This window comes from Phalangium opilio, unplaced genomic scaffold (genome assembly GCF_054372755.1).
Source record: "Phalangium opilio isolate 3A_F unplaced genomic scaffold, DU_Popi_V2 ptg001421l_1, whole genome shotgun sequence".
NCBI classification, from domain to species: Eukaryota; Metazoa; Arthropoda; class Arachnida; order Opiliones; family Phalangiidae; genus Phalangium; species Phalangium opilio.
Genome location: NW_028324258.1, coordinates 735828 through 744422, shown reverse-complemented (window position 1 = coordinate 744422; position 8595 = coordinate 735828). Strand labels below are relative to the sequence as shown.

Below are 8595 nucleotides of genomic sequence, written 5' to 3'. Positions count from 1 at the left end.
ACAATACGTGACAACCATTTAATTTCTGAGGTTCCGTAGCTCAATGGTTAGCGCGTTCGGCTGTTAAAAAATAGGTTGGTGGTTCGAGCCCACCCGGGAGCGGTGTTGTGGGATCTCAAATGTAACGTAGAAAGCCAAAGTTTTTCCACAATACCTGACGACCATTTAATTCTTGGGCTTCCGTGGCGCAATGGTTAGCGCGTTCGGCTGTTAACCAATAAGTTGGTGGTTCGAGCCCATCCGGGAGCGGTGTTGTGAGGTGTCAGATGTGACGTAAAAGTCAAGGTTTTTACACAATACCTGACAAGCACTTAACTTTTGGGCTTCCGTGGCGCAATGGTTAGCGCGTTCAGCTTTTAACCAATAGGTTGGTGGTTCGAGCCCACCCGGGAGCGGTGTTGTGGGATCTCAAATGTAACGTAGAAAGCCAAAGTTTTTCCACAATACCTGACGACCATTTAGTTTTTGGGCTTCCGTGGCGCAATGGTTAGCGCGTTCGGCTGTTTACCAATAGGTTGGTGGTTCGAGCCCACCCGGGAGCGGTGTTGTGGGATCTCAAATATAACGTAGAAAGCCAAAGTTTTTCCACATTACCTGACGACCATTTAATTTTTGGGCTTCCTTGGCGCAATGGTTAGCGCTTTCGGCTGTTAACCGAAAGGTTGGTGGTTCGAGCCCAACCGGGAGAGGTGTTGTAGGGTCTCAGATGTAACGTAATAAGTCATAACTTATCCACAATACCTGACAACCATTTAATTTCTGAGCTTCCGTGGCTCAATGGTTATCGCGTTCGGCTGTTAACCAATAGGTTGGTGGTTCGAGCCCATCCGGGAGCGGTGTTGTGAGGTCTCAGATGTGACGTAAAAAGTCAAGGTTTTTACACAATACCTGACGAGCATTTAATTTTTGGGCTCCGTGGTGCAATGATTAGCGCGTTCAGCTGTTAATCGAAAGGTTGAAGGTTCGAGCCCACCCGGGAGAGGTGTTGTGGGGTCTCAGATGTAGCGTAAAAAGTCAAAACGTTTCCACAATACGTGACAGTCATTTAATTTCTGAGGTTCCGTGGCTCAATGGTTAGCGCGTTCAACTGTTAACCAATAGGTTGGTGGTTCGAGCCCACCCGGGAGCGGTGTTGTGGGATCTCAAATGTAACGTAGAAAACCAAAGTTTTTCCACAATACCTGACGACCATTTAATTCTTGGGCTTCCGTGGCGCAATGGTTAGCGCGTTCGGCTGTTAACCAATAGGTTGGTTGTTCGAGCCCAACCGGGAGAGGTGTTGTGGGGTCTCAGATGTAGCGTAAAAAGTCAAAACGTTTCCACAATACGTGAAAACCATTTAATTTCTGAGGTTCCGTGGCTCAATGGTTAGCGCGTTCGGCTGTTAACCAATAGGTTGGTGGTTCGAGCCCACCCGGGAGCGGTGTTGTGGGATCTCAAATGTAACGTAGAAAGCCAAAGTTTTTCCACAATACCTGACGACCATTCAATTCTTGGGCTTCCGTGGCGCAATGGTTAGCGCGTTCGGCTGTTAACCAATAGGTTGGTGGTTCGAGCCCATCCGGGAGCGGTGTTGTGAGGTCTCAGATGTGACGTAAAAAGTCAAGGTTTTTACACAATACCTGACGAGCATTTAATTTTTGGGCTTCCGTGGCGCAATGGTTAGCGCGTTCAGCTGTAAACCAATAGGTTGGTGGTTCGAGCCCACCCGGGAGCGGTGTTGTGGGATCTCAAATGTAACGTAGAAAGCCAAAGATTTTCCACAATACCTGACGACCATTTAATTTTTGGGCTTCCTTGGCGCAATGGTTAGCGCGTTCGGCTGTTAACCGAAAGGTTGGTGGTTCGAGCCCAACCGGGAGAGGTGTTGTAGGGTCTCAGATGTAACGTAATAAGTCATAACTTATCCACAATACCTGACAACCATTTAATTTCTGAGCTTCCGTGGCTCAATGGTTAGCGATTTTCGGCTGTTAACCAATAGGTTGGTGGTTCGAGCATATCCGGGAGCGGTGTTGTGAGGTCTCAGATGTAGCGTAAAAAGTCAAAAGGTTTCCACAATACGTGACAACCATTTAATTTCTGAGGATCCGTGGCTCAATGGTTAGCGCGTTCGGCTGTTAAAAAATAGGTTGGTGGTTCGAGCCCACCCGGGAGCGGTGTTGTGGGATCTCAAATGTAACGTAGAAAGCCAAAGTTTTTCCACAATACCTGACGACCATTTAATTCTTGGTCTTCCGTGGCGCAATGGTTAGCGCGTTCGGCTGTTAACCAATAGGTTGGTGGTTCGAGCCCATCCGGGAGCGGTGTTGTGAGGTCTCAGATGTGACGTAAAAAGTCAAGCTTTTTACACAATACCTGACGAGCATTTAACTTTTGGGCTTCCGCGGCGCAATGGTTAGCGCGTTCGGCTGTTAACCAATAGGTTGGTGGTTCTAGCCCATCCGGGAGCGGTGCTGTGACGTCTCAGATGCGACGTAAAAAGTCAAGGTTTTTTCACAATACCTGACGACCATTTAATTTTTGGGCTTCCGTGGCGCAATGGTTAGCGCGTTCTGCTGTTAATCGAAAGGTTGGTGGTTCGAGCCCACCCGGGAGAGGTGTTGTGGGGTCTCAAATGTAACGTAGAAAGCCAAAGTTTTTCCACAATACCTGACAACCATTTAATTTCCGAGCTTCCGTGGCTCAATGGTTAGCGCGTTCGTCTGTTAACCAATAGGTTGGTGGTTCGAGCCCACCCGGGAGCGGTGTTGTGAGGTCTCAGATGTGACGTAAAAAGTCAAGCTTTTTACACAATACCTGACGAGCATTTAACTTTTGGGCTTCCGCGGCGCAATGGTTAGCGCGTTCGGCTGTTAACCAATAGGTTGGTGGTTCGAGCCTATCCGGGAGCGGTGTTGTGAGGTCTCAGATGTGACGTAAAAAGTCAAGGTTTTTACACAATACCTGACGAGCATTTAATTTTTGGGCTTCCGTGGCGCAATGGTTAGCGCGTTCAGCTGTCAACCGATAGGTTGGCGGTTCGAGCCCACCCGGGAGCGGTGTTGTGGGATCTCAAATGTAGCGCAGAAAGCCAAAGTTTTTCCACAATACGTGACGACCATTTAATTTCTGAGCTTCCGTGGCTCAATGGTTAGCGCGTTCGGCTGTTAACCAATAGGTTGGTGGTACGAGCCCATTCGGGAGCGGTGTTGTGAGGTCTCAGATGCGACGTAAAATGTCAAGGTTTTTCCACAATACCTGACGACCATTTAATTTTTGGGCTTCCTTGGCCCAATGGTTAGCGCGTTCGGCTGTTAACCGAAAGGTTGGTGGTTTGAGCCCAACCGGGAGAGGTGTTGTTGGGTCTCAGATGTAACGTAATTAGTCATAACTTATCCACAATACCTGACAACCATTTAATTTCTGAGCTTCCGTGGCTCAATGGTTAGCGCGTTCGGCTTTTAACCAATAGGTTTGTGGTTCGAGCCCATCCGGGAGCGGTGTTGTGAGGTCTCAGATGTAACGTAAAATGTCAGAGTTTTTCCACAATACCGACGAACATTTAATTTTTGGGCTTCCTTGGCGCAATGATTAGCGCGTTCGGCTATTTACCAATAGGTTGGTGGTACGAGCCCATTCGGGAGCGGTGTTGTGAGGTCTCAGATGCGACGTAAAATGTCAAGGTTTTTCCACAATACCTGACGACCATTTAATTTTTGGGCTTCCTTGGCCCAATGGTTAGCGCGTTCGGCTGTTAACCGAAAGGTTGGTGGTTTGAGCCCAACCGGGAGAGGTGTTGTAGGGTCTCAGATGTAACGTAATTAGTCATAACTTATCCACAATACCTGACAACCATTTAATTTCTGAGCTTCCGTGGCTCAATGGTTAGCGCGTTCGGCTTTTAACCAATAGGTTTGTGGTTCGAGCCCATCCGGGAGCGGTGTTGTGAGGTCTCAGATGTGACGTAAAAAGTCAAGGTTTTTACACAATACCTGACGAACATTTAATTTTTGGGCTTCCGTGGCGCAATGGTTAGCGCGCTCAGCTGTTATTCAAAAGGTTGGTGGTTCGAGCCCACCCGAGAGAGGTGTGGTGGGGTCTCAGACGTAGCGTGAAAAGTCAAAACTTTTCCACAATACCTGACAACCATTTAATTTCTGAGCTTCCGTGGCTCAATGATTAGCGCGTTCGGCTGTCAACCAATAGGTTGGTGTTTCGAGCCCGTCCGGGAGCGGTGTTGTGAGGTCTCAGATGTGACGTAACAAGTCAAGGTTGTTCCACAGCACCTGACGACCATTTAATTTTTGGGCTTCCATGGCGCATGGTTAGCGCGTTCAGCTGTTATTCAAAAGACTGGTGGTTTGAGCCCTCCCGGGAGCGGTGCTGTGAGGTCTCAGATGTGACGTAAAAAGTCAAGGTTTTTCCACAATACCTGACAACCATTTTATTTCTAAGCTTCCGTGGCTCAATGGTTAGCGCTTTCGGCTGTTAACCAATAGGTTGGTGGTTCGAGCCCATCTGGGACCGATGTTGTGGGATCTGAAATGTAACGTAAAAACCAAAGTTTTTCCACAATACCTGACAACCATTTAATTTTTGGGTTTCCGTGACGCATTGGTTAGCGCGTTCGGCTATGAACCGAAAGGTTGGTGGTTCGTGCCCATCCGGGAGCGGTGTTGTGAGGTCTCAGATGTGACGTAAAAAGTCAGAGTTTTTCCACAATACCTGACGAACATTTAATTTTTGTGCTTCCGTGGTGCAATGGTTAGCGCGCTCAACTGTTATTCAAAAGGTTGGTGGTTCGAGCGTACCCGGGAGCGGTGTTGTGATGTCTCAGATGTGACGTAAAAAGTCGAGGTTTTTCCACAATACCTGACGACCATTTAACATTTGGGCTTTTGTGGCGCAATGGTTAGCGCGTTCGGCTGTTAACCGAAAGGTTGGTGGTTCGAGCCCACCCGAAAGCGGTGTTGTGAGGTCTCAGATGTAACGTAAAATGTCATAGTTTTTCCACAATAACTGACGAATATTTAATATTTGGGCTTCCGTGGCGCAATGGTTAGCGCGTTCAGCAGTTAACCGAAAGGTTGGTGTTTCGAGCCCACCCAGGAGAGACGTTGTGGGGTCTCAGATGTAGCGTAAAAAGTCAAAACTTTTCCACAATACGGGACAAACATTTAATTTCTGAATTTCCGTGGCTCAATGGTTAGCGCGTACAGCTGTTAACCGAAAGTTTGGTGGTTCGAGCCCACCCAGGAGAGGTGTTGTGAGGTCTCAGATGTGACGTAAAAAGTCAAAGTTTTTCCACAATACCTGACGACCATATAAGTTTCGAGCTTCCATGGCGCAATGGTTGGTGCGTTCGGCTGTTAACCGAAAGGTTGGTGGTTTGAGCCCTCCCGGGAGCGGTGCTGTGAGGTCTCAGATGTGACGTAAAAAGTCAAGGTTTTTCCACAATACCTGACAACCATTTAATTTCTGAGCTTCCGTGGCTCAATGGTTAGCGCTTTCGGCTGTTAACCAATAGGTTGGTGGTTCGAGCCCATCTGGGACCGGTGTTGTGGGATCTGAAATGTAACGTAAAAACCAAAGTTTTTCCACAATACCTGACAACCATTTAATTTTTGGGTTTCCGTGACGCATTGGTTAGCGCGTTCGGCTATGAACCGAAAGGTTGGTGGTTCGTGCCCATCCGGGAGCGGTGTTGTGAGGTCTCAGATGTGACGTAAAAAGTCAGAGTTTTTCCACAATACCTGACGAACATTTAATTTTTGTGCTTCCGTGGTGCAATGGTTAGCGCGCTCAACTGTTATTCAAAAGGTTGGTGGTTCGAGCGTACCCGGGAGCGGTGTTGTGATGTCTCAGATGTGACGTAAAAAGTCGAGGTTTTTCCACAATACCTGACGACCATTTAACATTTGGGCTTCCGTGGCGCAATGGTTAGCGCGTTCGGCTGTTAACCGAAAGGTTGGTGGTTCGAGCCCACCCGAAAGCGGTGTTGTGAGGTCTCAGATGTAACGTAAAATGTCATAGTTTTTCCACAATAACTGACGAATATTTAATATTTGGGCTTCCGTGGCGCAATGGTTAGCGCGTTCAGCAGTTAACCGAAAGGTTGGTGTTTCGAGCCCACCCAGGAGAGACGTTGTGGGGTCTCAGATGTAGCGTAAAAAGTCAAAACCTTTCCACAATACGGGACAAACATTTAATTTCTGAATTTCCGTGGCTCAATGGTTAGCGCGTACAGCTGTTAACCGAAAGTTTGGTGGTTCTGAGCCCACCCAGGAGAGGTGTTGTGAGGTCTCAGATGTGACGTAAAAAGTCAAAGTTTTTCCACAATACCTGACGACCATATAAGTTTCGAGCTTCCATGGCGCAATGGTTGGTGCGTTCGGCTGTTAACCGAAAGGTTGGTGGTTCGAGCCCATCCGGGAGCGGTGTTGTGAGGTCTCAGATGTGACGTAAAAAGTCAAAAGTTTTCCACAATACCTGACGACCATTTAATATTTGTGCTTCCGTGGCGCAATGGTTAGCGCGTTCAGCTGTTATTCAAAAGAGTGGTGGTTTGAGCCCTCCCGGGAGCGGTGCTGTGAGGTCTCAGATGTAACGTAAAATGTCAGAGTTTTTCCACAATAACTGACGAACATTTAATTTTTGGGCTTCCGTGGCACAATGGTTAGTGCGTTCAGCAGTTAACCGAAAGGTTGGTGGTTCGAGCCCACCCGGGAGCGGTGTTGTGGGGTCTCAGATGTAGCATAAAAATTCAAAACTTTTCCACAATACGGGACAAACATTTAATTTCTGAACTTCCGTGGCTCAATGGTTAGCGCGTTCGGCTCTTAACCAATAGGTTGGTGGTTCGAGCCCATCTGGGAGCGGTGTTGTGAGGTCTCAGATGTAACGTAAAAAGTAAAACGTTTTCCACAATAACTGACGAACCGAAAGTTTGGTGGTTCGAGCCCATCCGGGAGCGTTTTGTGGTGTCTCAGATGTAACGTGAAAAGTCAGAGTTTTTCCACAATACCTGACGAACATTTAATTTTTGGGCTTCCGTGGCGCAATGGTTAGTGCGCTCAGCTGTTATTCAAAAGGTTGGTGGTTCTAGCCCCTCCGGGAGCGTTTTGTGGGGTCTCAGATGTAACGTAAAAAGTCAGAGTTTCTCCACAATACCTGACAACCATTTAATATCGGAGCTTCCGTGGCTCAATGGTTAGCGCGTTCGGCTTTTAACCAATAGGTTGGTGGTTCGAGCCCATCCGGGAGCGGTGTTGTGAGGTCTCAGACGTAACGTAAAATGTCATAGTTTTTCCACAATACCTGACGACCATTTAATTCTTGGGCTTCCGTTGCGCAATGGTTAGCGCGTTCGGCTGTTAACCAATAGGTTGGTGGTTCGAGCCCACCCGGGAGCGGTGTTGTGAGGTCTCAGATGTGACGTAAAAAGTCAAGGATTTTCCACAATACCTGACGACCATTTAATATTTGGGCTTCCGTTGCGCAATGGTTAGCGCGTTCGGCTGTTAACCAATAGGTTGATGGTTCGAGCCCACCCGGGAGCGGTGTTGTGAGGTCGCAGATGTGACGTAAAAAGTCAAGGATTTTCCCCAATAACTGACGACCTTTTAATATTTGGGCTTCCGTTGCGCAATGGTTAGAGCGTTCGGCTGTTAATCGGAAGGTTGGTGGTTCGAGCCAATCCGGGAACGGTGTTGTGACGTCTCAAATGTTACGTAAAATGTCAGAATTTTTCCACAATACTTGACGAACATTTAATTTTTGGGCTTCAGTGGCGCAATGGTCAGCGCGTTCAGCTGTTAATCGAAAGGTTGGTAGTTCGAGCCCATCCGGGAGCGGTGTTGTGAGGTCTCAGATGTGAAGTAAAAAGTCAAAGTTTTACCTCAATACCTGACGAAAATTTAATTTTTGGGCTTCAGTGGCGCAATGGTCAGCGCGTTCAGCTGTTAACCGAAAGGTTGGTGGTTCGAGCCCACCCGGGAGCGGTGTTTTTGGATCTCAAATGTAACGTAAATAGCCAAAGTTTTTCCACAATACCTGACGACCATTTAATTTTTGGGCGTCCGCGGCGCAATGGTTAGCGCGTTCGGCTGTTAACCGAAAGGTTGGTGGTTCGAGCCCATCCGGGAGCGGTGTTGTGAGGTCTCAGATGTGAAGTAAAAAGTCAAAGTTTTTCCACAATACCTGACGAACATTTAATTTTTGGACTTCCGTGGCTCAATAGTTAGCGCGTTCAACTGTTAATCGAAAGGTTGGTCGTTCGAGCCCATCCGGGAGCGGTGTTGTGAGGTCTCAGATGTAGCGTGAAAAGTCAAACTTTTTCCATAATACGTGATAACCATTTATTTTCTGAGCTTCCGTGGCTCAATGGTTAGCGCGTTCGGCTGTTAAGCAATAGGTTGGTGGTTCGAGCCCACCCGGGAGCGGTGTTTTTGGGTCTCAAATGTAACGTAACTAGCCAAAGTTTTTCCACAATACCTGACAACCATTTAATTTCTGAGCTTCCGTGGCTCAATGGTTAGCGCGTTCGGCTGTTAACCAATAGGTTGGTGGTTCTAGCCCATCCGGGAGCGGTGTTGTGAGGTCTCAGATGTAACG

General features: G+C 47.8%; 2 non-coding genes across 2 annotated transcripts; both read left to right on the top strand.

The window, feature by feature from the left end:
- Window positions 1–1644: 1644 nt before the first annotated feature.
- On the top strand, window positions 1645–1717 carry TRNAY-GUA (transfer RNA tyrosine (anticodon GUA)). Its single transcript has one exon. It is a non-coding gene; the product is annotated as a tRNA-Tyr (tRNA).
- A 1251-nt stretch (window positions 1718–2968) lies between these two features.
- TRNAD-GUC (transfer RNA aspartic acid (anticodon GUC)) lies at window positions 2969–3041 on the top strand. The gene has a single exon. It is a non-coding gene; the product is annotated as a tRNA-Asp (tRNA).
- The last annotated feature ends 5554 nt before the right edge of the window (window positions 3042–8595 follow it).